The sequence below is a fragment of the Rhinolophus sinicus genome, chromosome 17 (genome assembly GCF_057876585.1).
Source record: "Rhinolophus sinicus isolate RSI-liver-muscle chromosome 17, RSI-T2T, whole genome shotgun sequence".
Taxonomy (NCBI): domain Eukaryota; kingdom Metazoa; phylum Chordata; class Mammalia; order Chiroptera; family Rhinolophidae; genus Rhinolophus; species Rhinolophus sinicus.
Genome location: NC_142517.1, coordinates 126877752 through 126890323, shown reverse-complemented (window position 1 = coordinate 126890323; position 12572 = coordinate 126877752). Strand labels below are relative to the sequence as shown.

General features: G+C 36.4%; 1 protein-coding gene and 1 pseudogene across 1 annotated transcript in view; both read left to right on the top strand.

Annotated features, from left to right (window-relative positions):
- The window catches only part of DPP10 (dipeptidyl peptidase like 10), a 1313078-nt gene that overhangs the window by 234019 nt on the left and 1066487 nt on the right, over positions 1-12572 (top strand). The window lies entirely within an intron of this gene.
- On the top strand, positions 3819-3973 carry LOC141568138 (U2 spliceosomal RNA; annotated as a pseudogene).

Genomic DNA, 12572 nt, shown 5'->3' with positions numbered 1-12572 from the left:
TTTCACGTTGAACATGGCTGTCTAGTCAAGACTTAATTTTTAACACTAGTGTGGAATACATATAAAAGCAAAATATGCAGTTGTTATTGCACTTTTTGGTAACACCTCCCTCTTACACTCCAGTCCTTTTATACTTACTGGATTAGGACTTCTTGTAGGAAAAATTACATCATACCCCATTTTTATCTTTTTAATGAAAAATAAAGGAAATAGATGATCTTCTAATGGAAAAATAACATTTATTGATCTCGTATTTTGTGCTAGGTGTTATGCTGGTTACTTCATGCATAGATTATTCCACTAAGTCCTCAGCATGCCACTAAATTATTATCTTCCATATTTATAGATGAAGAAATTGAAAGTCAGGGGTTAAAATCTTTCCTGTGGTTAACAGCTGCTAAATGATGACAGCAATGTTTGTCTTCTTAGAGAATCAATATAGTTAAAGGAATATAGTGTTTGTTTCTATATCAACTGCAGATAACAATTTAAGATGCATTTGTTGAACTTGTAATATGTCATGCTAAAATAGATCTGTTTTTATTTCAGAACAATGGAAAGCATATTTAATATGATGATCACTGCAATTACTCTAGCCTGACTGGGATTCATAAGAGTGGTTATTTATATGAGGAAGATAAAGTAACATTTTGCAAAAGGCACATCCAACCACCAATATTTTTATACGTGACTTATAAAGTGAAAGCTTCCTAAAATGAAAGATTTGGGGTATTTTAATATTTGTAATAAACCATAGCATGATAAATGAATCAGGTTATACTGATTAGGTTTTTGCTGCAGTCAATTATCATCTTACTTTCGAAATGCTTATGCCTGAGAGTGAGTATTAAACAAATGACTTAATCACAATGATAGGAAATATCTTTGAATTCCAACTAGTAGCCATGAAGATTTTTTTAAAAAGCAGACATATTTCAGTGATGACTAACTTCTATTTATGATAAAACCATGAATATATCTTACGCCTGTTTGTCTTGCTACTTCTGGATTAGGTCAGTTTTCCATCTGAGCGGTTTTCTTTGTTGTTACTGTTGTTTAGTTTTCTCTGAAAATTGCTTTCACTCTAACCCTAGATTCCCACAGGAGTTATATGTTTCAACTATGGAGTAGTTTGCAACTTTACTAATCCTGGCTTCCCTTACTCTACCAACTGAAAAACATATTAGTTGACCAAGGTCTGCTTGCAGCACATGTGCTGGTGAATTGTCCTTTCTCTTCTTTTCTCCTTCACCTTTATTTCATTTCTGCTCCTATATTGTAATTATTTTTTATAAAAGTTCTCTACTACATATAAGCCCTGGGGGAAGCATATTTTTCTTTTTAATATTGGAAATTTCAGGTATAATCCAATGATGGACACATAATAAGCTCAGTAAATACTAGTGGAATTCATAATTATTAAATGCCTATGCAGAAAAGTGATTGGATATTATTAACAAAATTTCTCTAATTTGGGCTAGACAATAGTAAAATGGTAATTCCCATTACTCTTCTACTCTTGCTCTCAAATTTATCATGATGATGATATGATTTCTAGGGAAATTAACTCTAGGATAAAAGTTGTCATTTTAAGAGCAATTCCTTACAGTTTTATTTGAAAAAGGAACATGGATAAATCTCTTTAAAAGAAGTCTACTCTCAGCAGGTTGTTTCTTTTTAGGAATCCATTTTGTGTCTTCAAATAATTTGAGACCTTCATTTTGCTTTAGAGGGCAGGTTTTCTGAGGCACGCTGGCCATAGTAATATTGTACACAGAGCTGGAACATGATTTTCAAACAAGGTCTGATTACACCCCAGTGGTTCATGAAACTCTAATGCAGGGCAGTTGTTTCAAGCATTTTATTTGTGAACATCTCAAATGAGATTTCTAAATTTTATTTGCTTGGAGCTGGGATTGAAATACAAAGAGGCGGAGCTGAGGTCTGTTGTAATGCGAAAAAGCATCTTGGCTCCCAATGCAGAGAGCTTTTCCAGGGAGAACCATAAATGGTCTGTGGCATTATTCCTTTTCCATCTAGTATGATAGTAAAATAATTGTGTTCTAAAAGGCCCTGCTGTTATGGTAATGGCACTAACTGGTATGCTTTAGGCCCCTCTTGTTTATATGATAGTATTTATTTAGGACTAAATATTAGAGGGCTCTTGGGCTAGAGAGGTAATCCAGGATGTGAGGTGCCTGCATGTTTTGTCCAGTTAGCTTCCTAGAGAGTTAAAAATTTAAAATTTTAAAAATGTCTTTATTCGGTACTAGGAAGAACCTGGATTTTGAAGAAAAAGAAAATCTGGAATCAAATCACCACCCCATACTAGTTACATGTTGTTAGGTAATTTTTATAAAACTTTTGAGCTTCTGTTTACTTATCTGTCAACTGTAGATAGTAGTTTACTAAGAGGTGGTGAAGATTGAAAAATATGTGCATATACCCAAAAGAGCCTACCTATGCTTGGCATATTGAAATATTAATAAACATGATTTACTCTTCTATGGCCAAATACTGTATGCCATTGGGTATTTAAGGGATATTTACTGCAACTTATTGCCAAAATTAGATTAAAATAACTATAAGTGTTCCTACTACATAAATCTTTTTACATCATGTTGGTTAAGAAACATTCAGTTTTAACAGTTATAAGTGATCAGGAATTCCTGATGCATTATAATACTTAGACTATAGATCAGGGATCAGCGTACTTTATCTATAAAGAACCAGATAGCAAATACTTTAGACTTTGTGAGTCATGTGGTCTTGGCCACAAGTACTACTCAATTCTGCTGTTGTAAATAATAGCATGAAAGCAGACATAGATGATATGTAAACGAATTAACATAAGCTTACTCCAGTAAAACTTTATTTTTTAAATGATTTTTTTCACTTTTTAAAAATTATTATATTTTTTATTAGTTTCAGGTATATAAAACAGCATAATAGTTAGACATTTAAATCCTCACAAAGTGATAACCCCCCTCCCCAAAGCTACTACCCCTCTGATGTCTTACATACCTATTACAATAACATTGACTATCTTCCTTAGGCTGTGCTCCACCTCCAGTGAATGGATATATTTATATATATATATATATATATATATATATATATATATATATATATATATATTGACTTATAGTTGACATACAAAACAAGTGGTTGGCCACATTTGGCAAATGACCCCTATAATATTATATAGATAGCATAGATAGTGATTATAGATTATTAGATAGTATTGCAGTAGTGTAAGAGCTATCAATAGTTACTGCTGGGTTGATAGAGGGAGGTTTGTATGTGTGCGTGTGTGTGCACGCACGTGCGTGATTTATTTCTGAGTGCATGGGAGTAAAACAGAGCAAGCTGTTAGTCTTACTTCCAGTGATGATGAGGAGAACAGGAAGAATTTAGATAATGCATCATAAATTATTTCTTGGAGATAGGTCTGCTGGAATACATTTTTAAGAAGGATTATGAAATCTTAACTTAGGGCTCTCTAGCTTATTACAATAATGCTTCAAACTCTAATACGGTGCAATCCTGAATTTTTTAAGATTTGAGAAGGCCAATCTCATTCTATTATAGTGTTTCTCATGGAGCAAGGGCTGGGGCCTCGGTGTAAATAAAACCTAACCAAAGAAGCTCAACATACTGAAATGTGTTGACAAAGTGCAAGATATAGGAAATGGCTCTGAAGTTCATGACAGGATTCTCCACAGGTATTGTTGAAAAAAACACCAACTCATCTAGGATATTTAAGGTAGGCTGTGACTGATGGAAATCAATTTGCAGTCTTATCTAGAACATATCTGATCGCTTCTCGGCCTTTTGGCTAAGATCAAGTGTAGAACATATCTGTTTGAACACGTATGAGTATACTGTATGTTTTCATGGAATTGTCTCTTGAAGTTTATATATTTGAGGATATCTTCTAAATAGTGTTACATCAGTGTCCAGGCAAAAGATATTATGAATAGCATCTAAATTTAAAGTGAGGGAGAGTGCTAGCTAACATGCAGGTTTTAATGAAGAAAACCAGCAAAGAAACAAACAAACAAATACCCAAACTTCTGATGTTTCTGCTTTGACTTCCCTTCTGGGAAACTCACACAACATAATTCTATGATTTTTCTAATTTTGTGATCACTCCAACCTGCAGCGTTGTTTTTCTGTGTCCCCCCCCCCCCCTTATTTTCTTGATCTTCCATGTGTTTACCTTCAAAACCACCTTATCCGGTTTTATAAACCTGGGTCCTATATTGTAAGAGCTCCAAGAGAAAATTTCAATAATGTGTTCTCTCACCACTCTGGTTCCACATTGTCCATTTTGTCTCAGAAGTGTAATTTTATTCTGGAAAACTTACTTTTAAAGAATTCAGAATTTTGCCTTTCTTCTTCAGGAGTTAATCGTATATCTCTTTAGTCTTTACGATAAATGGACAATTGAAAAAAAATGTGTGTTAAAAGGTTAGTGCAAACCTGTTTTGTAGGAGTTATATGAATGCAGAGAAATAATTCTCTATAAGTATAAAGTACCAATGAATATAGTTATTAAAAAAAAGCAAGTTGATATTTTTAAATTTGTTAAGTCCATCCCTTCCAAGGTTGTCTATTCAAATATAGATTTGAGGGCCATTCAGTCAACTACGTTTTTGTTAAACTAAGATTATGAATCAGGTACTGTGCTTGGCCCTTGAAAAGCAGATATAATTAACATATGGGCCCAGCTCTAAAGGAACTTAGAGAGGAGATGAATTTTAACTACTACATAATAGCATGCCCTCATGTATGGAGAAATCATTCTATGTTTTCTGATTCTAGGACTCAATCTCTTTCCATATTGTGCATATCGTAAAGTATATTCCATGTTGTTTGATACTTAGATCATATTAGTTTTGAATCAAGCTGTTTCTTTCCCCAAACTACCATCCCAATCATACCCAAATTATTCCAATCCCTACCCATTTTGCAAATTCAGTTTAAATTCTACTTTTTCTCAGAAGTCTTTTCCCAGTGTTCAATTATATCAGCCAACCATGTTGCCTTTTTAAAAAATTACTTTAAAACCATGTTTTGGGAAACTTCATCAGACTACCTCGTAGCGCAAAGTCCATTACACTCTAATGTATGAATAAGTCCTGCCTTACCAGTGGTTCTCATTCATTGTGATTCTTCCACACCAAGAGTCTCATATGTCCTAGGAACTCTGTTACTTTATAATCACTTTCAGCTTCCATTTGCTTTCTCATATGGATATGATAAAGTCTTCGCCTCTGATTCTTGATACTTTCTACTCTTAAAATAGCATTCATAATCTGTTTCATGGAGGCCAGTTAGAGTTACAAGTTTATATGAAGAACAAAACAACTGTTACTTTTCATTAGATTCCCCCAGTAAGATCTAGTTCAGAGGTGCTTATTGCTATAACTATTCCTGATTTCTGAAGGCTTTTAAAAAATTGCCTCCATTGATAAATAGAGGCTCTGTGTGGGCTGACTCTGTTATTCAATAGCAGGGAATATCTGTGTATTAACGACAACAACAACAACAAAATGCTTTGAAATGATACATTTTATGAAGCCTATAGTGATCAGAGTAGACTGAGCATGACTCAGTGTTAGAATTTTAACATTGCTTTGGGAAGAGGACAGACGGCCTGTTTTTATTTCTTTGTCATCCAACATTGTTATTATGAGAAGCAATTAATTTGCTGTATTTTATGTTCCTGTTATAAACTGTGTTGTGAGAGAGAGCTGTAGCATTTTGTTGTAATGATAAGAAGAGATAAATAGCACTACAGTGCTTCAGAAAGATGACATTATCTCCAACTATGGACAGCCTGGGAAATTTAGCAAGTACCTGATCTGGGTTTTGGACAGTGGCACAGTTAGAAGAGATGACTTAAAACATTATCAATTGTCCAGTCCCGTTTCTTCAGTGGAAATGCTGAAAACAAAGGGTCATGTCCTGGACCCTGTTATACTCATTTCCCAGATGACCTAGTTAACATTTCCTGGAACAGTCCTCAAGACTCTTAGGTTGGCTCTCCCTGTCTCTTTCTCTCTCTCTGTCTCTCTCTCCCTCTCTGAAGAGTAAGATCCTTTCAGAACTGTTCCTCCATCAACCCAAATCCAAATCATTCTTCAAGGCTTCAGACTGGCATACATCTTCCTAGGATTCAGGTGCCAGCTGGAGTTTGGAAGCATGATGTGAAAGACTCATTCAACCCTGAGAGTCTGTGGTTTTATGATATTCTAGTTAACCTTTATCTTTCCATTTTTTTTAATCTAATACTTCTGGTGTGCAACAGTCACTATCAGCTTTTTAATGGTAAAATATTATTTTCTTGTATTTTGCATAAGGCCACAGTTCCAGATGTTTACCCAGGAATCAATTCTAAATTGCAGTTATCAAGCTATGATGATAATGATGATGATGAGACTTTCAAATACTCCCTTAAATCTAGGTATCTTTTTCCCCCCACTTTTTAAAGTAAAAGTCTGCATAGATATTTAAGTTGGATCGTTTTAGCCTTCTTTATGATACCATATTCCCAGGGGAGGAAGATGTGTGTCTATATATGTATATGTATATGTAGGTATATATGTATATGTATGTATATACACACACACACACACATATATATACACACATATATACATATATATGCATATGTATTCATAAGGCTCAAAGGACATGCACAAACTGTGCTATACCTCTGTTCAACCTTGTAGTGAGACCATTTTCACTCTCCAGATTACGTATGACTAATGTCTCAGTACTTCAATCAAATTTTCCATTTTGTAAGTTAAAGAACCCTGTATTTGTAAAGCTTTGTTAATCACTGCAATACCTAACATTTACTGAGTATGTTTTATGGACTAAACATGCTGATAAGCAAAATTACATATATTCTTTCTCCTTGAATCCTCTCAGAAACCCTTCACTGACTTGCATTATTTCCCCCATTTTGTATATGAGGAAACTGAGATATTGAGATGTAAAGCAATTGACAAATAAATTTTTCCTATCTTATTTTCTCCTTCGCATTTCTTTTCTTTCACTTGTTTAGCAAATATGTATTTATTTTCTGTATGTACTAGGTATTGTGCTAAATACTAAGAGCATAGGGGTGGGCAAAAACATAAGTGGTCCCCGTTTTTGTGGAGCTGTTTAACAAGTGAGTGATGGAGCTAGAATCCTCATCCTGGTCCACTGTGCTCCAGAGATGAAGTACCCAATGTGTCCCTTTTAAAAATCATTTTGGTTCTTCCTGCATCACAAGTAAGAATGTAATAGGTCCAGTGAGTATGAGAGAAGCTCTAACTTAATCTCTGCTTGACTGACTCCCTTCTGCTCCTTGATGACATTGCAGCTCTTCTCCTATCTTAGACTCCCTGTGCCTGCTACCCCACCCCACAGAAAGCCCAGAACATGGACCCATTCTAGTGGTGACATCCCATCTTTCAGGATCTACCCTCCTGGATCTCACAGATATTCTCACTTTCCAGAATCCTGTCTTAATATGTTCAAACTCACTGCCTAGGTGAGACGTGACCAATGCTACTGTTTCTACATCATGACACAAATACAAGTGCTTGTATTTGTATAATACCATGGATTAAAGAGCCAAAGCTACTCATGGTCTATGATAATCATTTTAAACTTTCGAGCTGCCCCAGACAATTTCTGGCCTCCCAGGGCAGGAAGAATCTTTGTCTGCACAAGATGTAAGCCATTGCATAGCATTCCAGCCAGGTAGGGAAGATTTTACTAGGCTCTTTCCAGCTTAAGTTGGCTTTAACGGGTTTCATTTTTTAGGTAACCCAGAGTCAGGCCCTGTGGGAATTGGAAGCCAAATGGGCCGTTCTGACAGTTACATAGAGAGAGAGAGCTCTGAGGAATCTCTCTTTCCCCTTCTGACCACTTTATAAGAAATGGAGGTTAAAAGGGTTGATTTTACTCTGCCTCCACTTTACTATACCTCTCAATGTGGCATGTTCATATGGTGTTCAAAGGTTACAAAGAAGTGGATCCTGTAGTACAGAGAGAAATAAAAAAGGCAGAGGCAAAGGCACGACAAAGGGAGGAAACAGGATGAGATTCACACATGAAAGTGTTGTCTTTCTCTCTCTGTGGGCCGGTTCACAATGCTGACACACTAGGGCGGCTGCCTTCTTCAGTGCTTTGCTAAAGGTTTCCGATTGGATAAGAAACTTGACTCTACTAGGGGACATCAAACATCCAGCAAGCCTTTGGTCTTGCCCAGATGCCAACAGCTAGGCCCTGTGCTTTTCTGTTCTCTTGTTCACCACATTTTATGAGAGAAGTCAGTTTACTTCAGACACTCGGTTACCTATTCCACAAAGGAAAGAGGTCGGTGGATGGAAACAATCATTATTTTTACTAAGTGAATGCAAAAAAGACCTACCCTCTCTTCTGTTGTGAGATACTTGTGTTGGCATATTTGACTCCTGGGTGTGTTGCAGTCACAGGCCTGTGTGTTTGGCACATCAAATGTTTAATATCCAGTAGATCAGAGTTTGGAATAAGGAAAGGTATTATTTATTGAAATGGTGCTGTAATGAGAAGATGGGATATTTCTAGTTTTCTCAAATTCATCTTAAGAGCGCCCCAACTTCCAGCACCCTATATATGAAGGGAAGGGAGGAGTGGGATCTAAGGAAGAAGAGGGAAATCTCCAAATCTCTGTTCCCAGTGAGTCACACTAGAAGTTACTCAGGTTTCAGGCAGAACGCCTCTAGTCAATTAGTGTCTATTGAAACACAGGCTGGAACCAATGTACTCAGGGGGAGAAGCAGAAGCATTCCACCGAATTATATGCATAGTATATTTTTACTAATTTCTGCTATGTTTTCAGGATACTGAATGTTGTGTCTGTAAAAGTGAGCAGACTCTATCTAAAGAAGGTCACAGAAACACATGAAGTGGCCATGGCTGATTGTGACTGAATTCTTAACAATTTAGTGGATATCTTCTCACCAAGCGTTAATATTTCCCTACTAAAGTTAACAAGCATTTCCCACTGACAGAATCAAATGGACATATTTTGTTTTTGTTCTTACATGACTTCTCTGCAGTGTCTGACGCAGTTCGTTATTCCCACTTTTCAGATACTCTAGTTTTCTTTTAAATCTCAGGTTGCCATTTCTTATGCTTTTTATTGGATCCCTTGTCCTCCGTTTAGTTCTAAAATATTATTATTTATGAGGTCCTTCACCCTTCTTACCTCCTCACTCTGCCTACTTCCCTGTTGGTTTCCCTCCTCCCATAACTCATAAGGTAAAACCAAAATTGGGGTGTTACGCCATTCCCAGGGCTGGGACAGCTTTACTTATTTGACTGCTCACTCAAGAATCAACACCTGGACCCTGCTACCCTAGACTCCTACTGTCCTGCTTTGCCAATGATTAAATAACTTTTGGCTATAGGAAAGCACAGACCTAAGGCCTACTTTTGACCTAAATGGGACTTCTCTTTCCAGCTATAACTAATGGTTCCCAATTCTCTGTCTTGACCATGAGACACTTGACCTGAACTCTAGATTTCTGCTTGCTAGGTTTTCTCGTTTGATATTCTATAATCAAATGTTTAAAATTAAACTATCCTTTCTTCACTCAACTCTAGCCATTATTCCTCCACTCCCATGTTCAGTGAATGTTACCATTATCTATACATTTGATCAAAGAAATATAAGGAAGTCTTTTCTGACTTGTTCCTTCTTACACTTCTTATACCAAGTGATTCTGACTGACTAGTTTACTGACTATGGCTCTTTCCTCTCCATCAGTGTCCACCTTAGCTTAGACTCCATCATCCTTTGTCCACATGACTGTAGAAGCCTCCGATCAGGTCTCTTTGCATGTACTGCTGCCTTCTTCCAATGCATTATCTCCAATGCTGCCAAAATTGTTTTCCTAAAGAATAAATGTAGCCTAATTCTCTGGTGCTTGTGTTCTTTAATATTGTCCCCACCATTGACTCTTGCAGCCACCCTTACCACAACACTCTACCTTCTTCCTTAAGTGCTATTTACAGTTCCTAGAATAGGACCGTGAACGTGTGTCTCTTCAAAACAAATATACCCTGCCTTCCTTCTCTCCCTCATCCCCTCTTAGTCATCTTCAGAAGACAAGGAAGTGACAAGAAAAGACATGCACTCTGTGCACAGTCTCAGACTTTACTTCTCAGCTCAGCTCTAAAACTTCTGAGCCACGTGACTTTGGAAGATTTCCTTACTTTGCTGAGTATCAATTTCCTTACTTGTTTTACAGATAAAAATATTAATAGCAACTTTAAAAGGTGGTGAGGACTGAGATGCGTTATGTAAAATTCTCTATTGTTTGGACTTTTTAAAGCAGCAATAGCTAAACTCTAACAGACTGAAATAAGAAAGAGTAATTTATTAGTGAAACTCTATGGTACCTCCCAAAATTAAAGAAAAGAATGCTAAAACTAGAATAGATCCATAGATATTAAGAAGTAAAAATGAGGACATCATAACCCTAGGATTTACCCTTCCTCTCTCTTTATTTTTTATCTCTGTTTCTCTCTAAATTGCTTTCAATTATTAGACTCTATAACTCCAAGAGATAGCATTTACTCTGTTAGCTTCATCAGAAAAAAACTAGGATGATATCTCTGATTGGCCCATGTTTTGTCACATGTATAACATGACACTCATCCCTGTTGTTGATATTACGAGGCACTTCATTTGGCTCATCTTGACTCACATGCCCACACATGTGGTAGATGACACAAGCAGGGGAAAAATGAGTTACTGCAGTCAAGTATTTGTTTGCCCAATGTACAATATGCCCACCCCTCAAAAAAAATTCCAAGAGTTCCTATCTAATGTAATTCAAGTATCACACATGCACTCACTCTTTTCCAAGTAATAGACAACTCAGTCATGTTCAACCAATGCAACCAGTCCTAAGTTGAGGGTCACTCTGTGCTGTGCATTCTTTTAATAATATATGGATTTGACACTCATTGTCTTACAATATATGAGCAAAATCTATATATTTACTGTTCAAATACCTATTTCACAATCATGGTGAGAAAACAGAAAAATATCTATTGAAATTCCCATGCGTGGAAGTGGAACAGGGGAATTTCCACACGTCTGTCTCTGGTTGAAGAAAACATTGTATCCCAGGGGACAGGGACAGTAAAGAGTAGCCATTGGCCAGCTTGAGTGCATGACATCCTGGTCATTCTTCTAGGCTTCCCCATATCCCCTTTATGGTACTTCTCCTGAACATCATTCTTTTTGGCCACACCTGAGGGAAACTTCAGGATGGGCTACCTGGGAGCCATACTTCTTTAGCAATCCTTTTCTCGTGTGGTCACAGGGACTAGACATTGTCTTAGAAGTTAAATATTAACAGGTATATCTTTGAAATATGTTGGATTTCTTTGGTAATTCAATGACTTAAAAACCACATTGGCTACTTGATTTGGGTATCTTCTTTGTTTAAAAACCAAAGGCAGAATTCTTCTTCAGTCATAATTGTTAAATCTGAAACTTGGATTTGAAAATTCTATCCTTCAGAATTATCTGCAGGTTTTACCCATTTCTCTAAGGTTCATTTTACAAGATCCAACCCAGCCCCTGCCTCAGGATCTTAGGTTGGTACTAAGGTAGAATTAACAACTGCCCTGAACCAATCAGGAATTCCTGAGAACTGGGCATTTCAGTTGAAGGAAATATAATGTCTGTCAGATAAGGCATATACCAGGAAGTGATAATGAGAGATCGGGCCTCTCCATTTCTCTGGCTGTTGCCATTTGCCAAATTTCTGCCATTTCCTTTGTATGGCCTCTGTAACATACATACTAAGCCATTCCTACAGCCACACCTGGAAATATGCAGTCTCCCATCTTTACAGCGTGTCCTTTCTTCTCTGGTCTATTTATTCCATTGTGTCACAACTTCATACAGAGGGTGCCAAAAAATAATGTATACACAATTTAAGAAAGGAACAAAAACTGTTAAAATTGTAATACTCAATACATACCAATACTAAAAGATGAATATAAATCATGTGCATACATTTTTCTGGCACTCCAGTATTTCAGTTAAAACATTTTTTTCTATAATGCAACATTTTCATATAATTCTGCCTAAAATGCAATTTTTTTCTCCACTTGAACACCCCCAAATTATAAATTTATCATTTTATCATACAATACCTTATGATGCTCTCTGTTCCTATATGTGATTCATATTACCTCAAAGAAATTCAAAGGGAGGAACATATTATGCAATTCTATTTTATTTTCTACAGCACCCAGTTCAAGGCTGAATATTAATTCACTCACTTTGTTATTAATCTGTCAGAAATTGCTTATTGTATACAATTATATGCCTGTTACTATGATAGGGCTTTGCAATAGAGATATTGAAAACACTGTCCTTTAACTCAAGGCACTTATAATTCAGTGGGTGGGAAAAAGAATGGATTGGACAAATATAGTAAACATAGATCATGTCTGGCTGTGATGACTGTACACATGGGGCACTAGGATAATCCTAACAA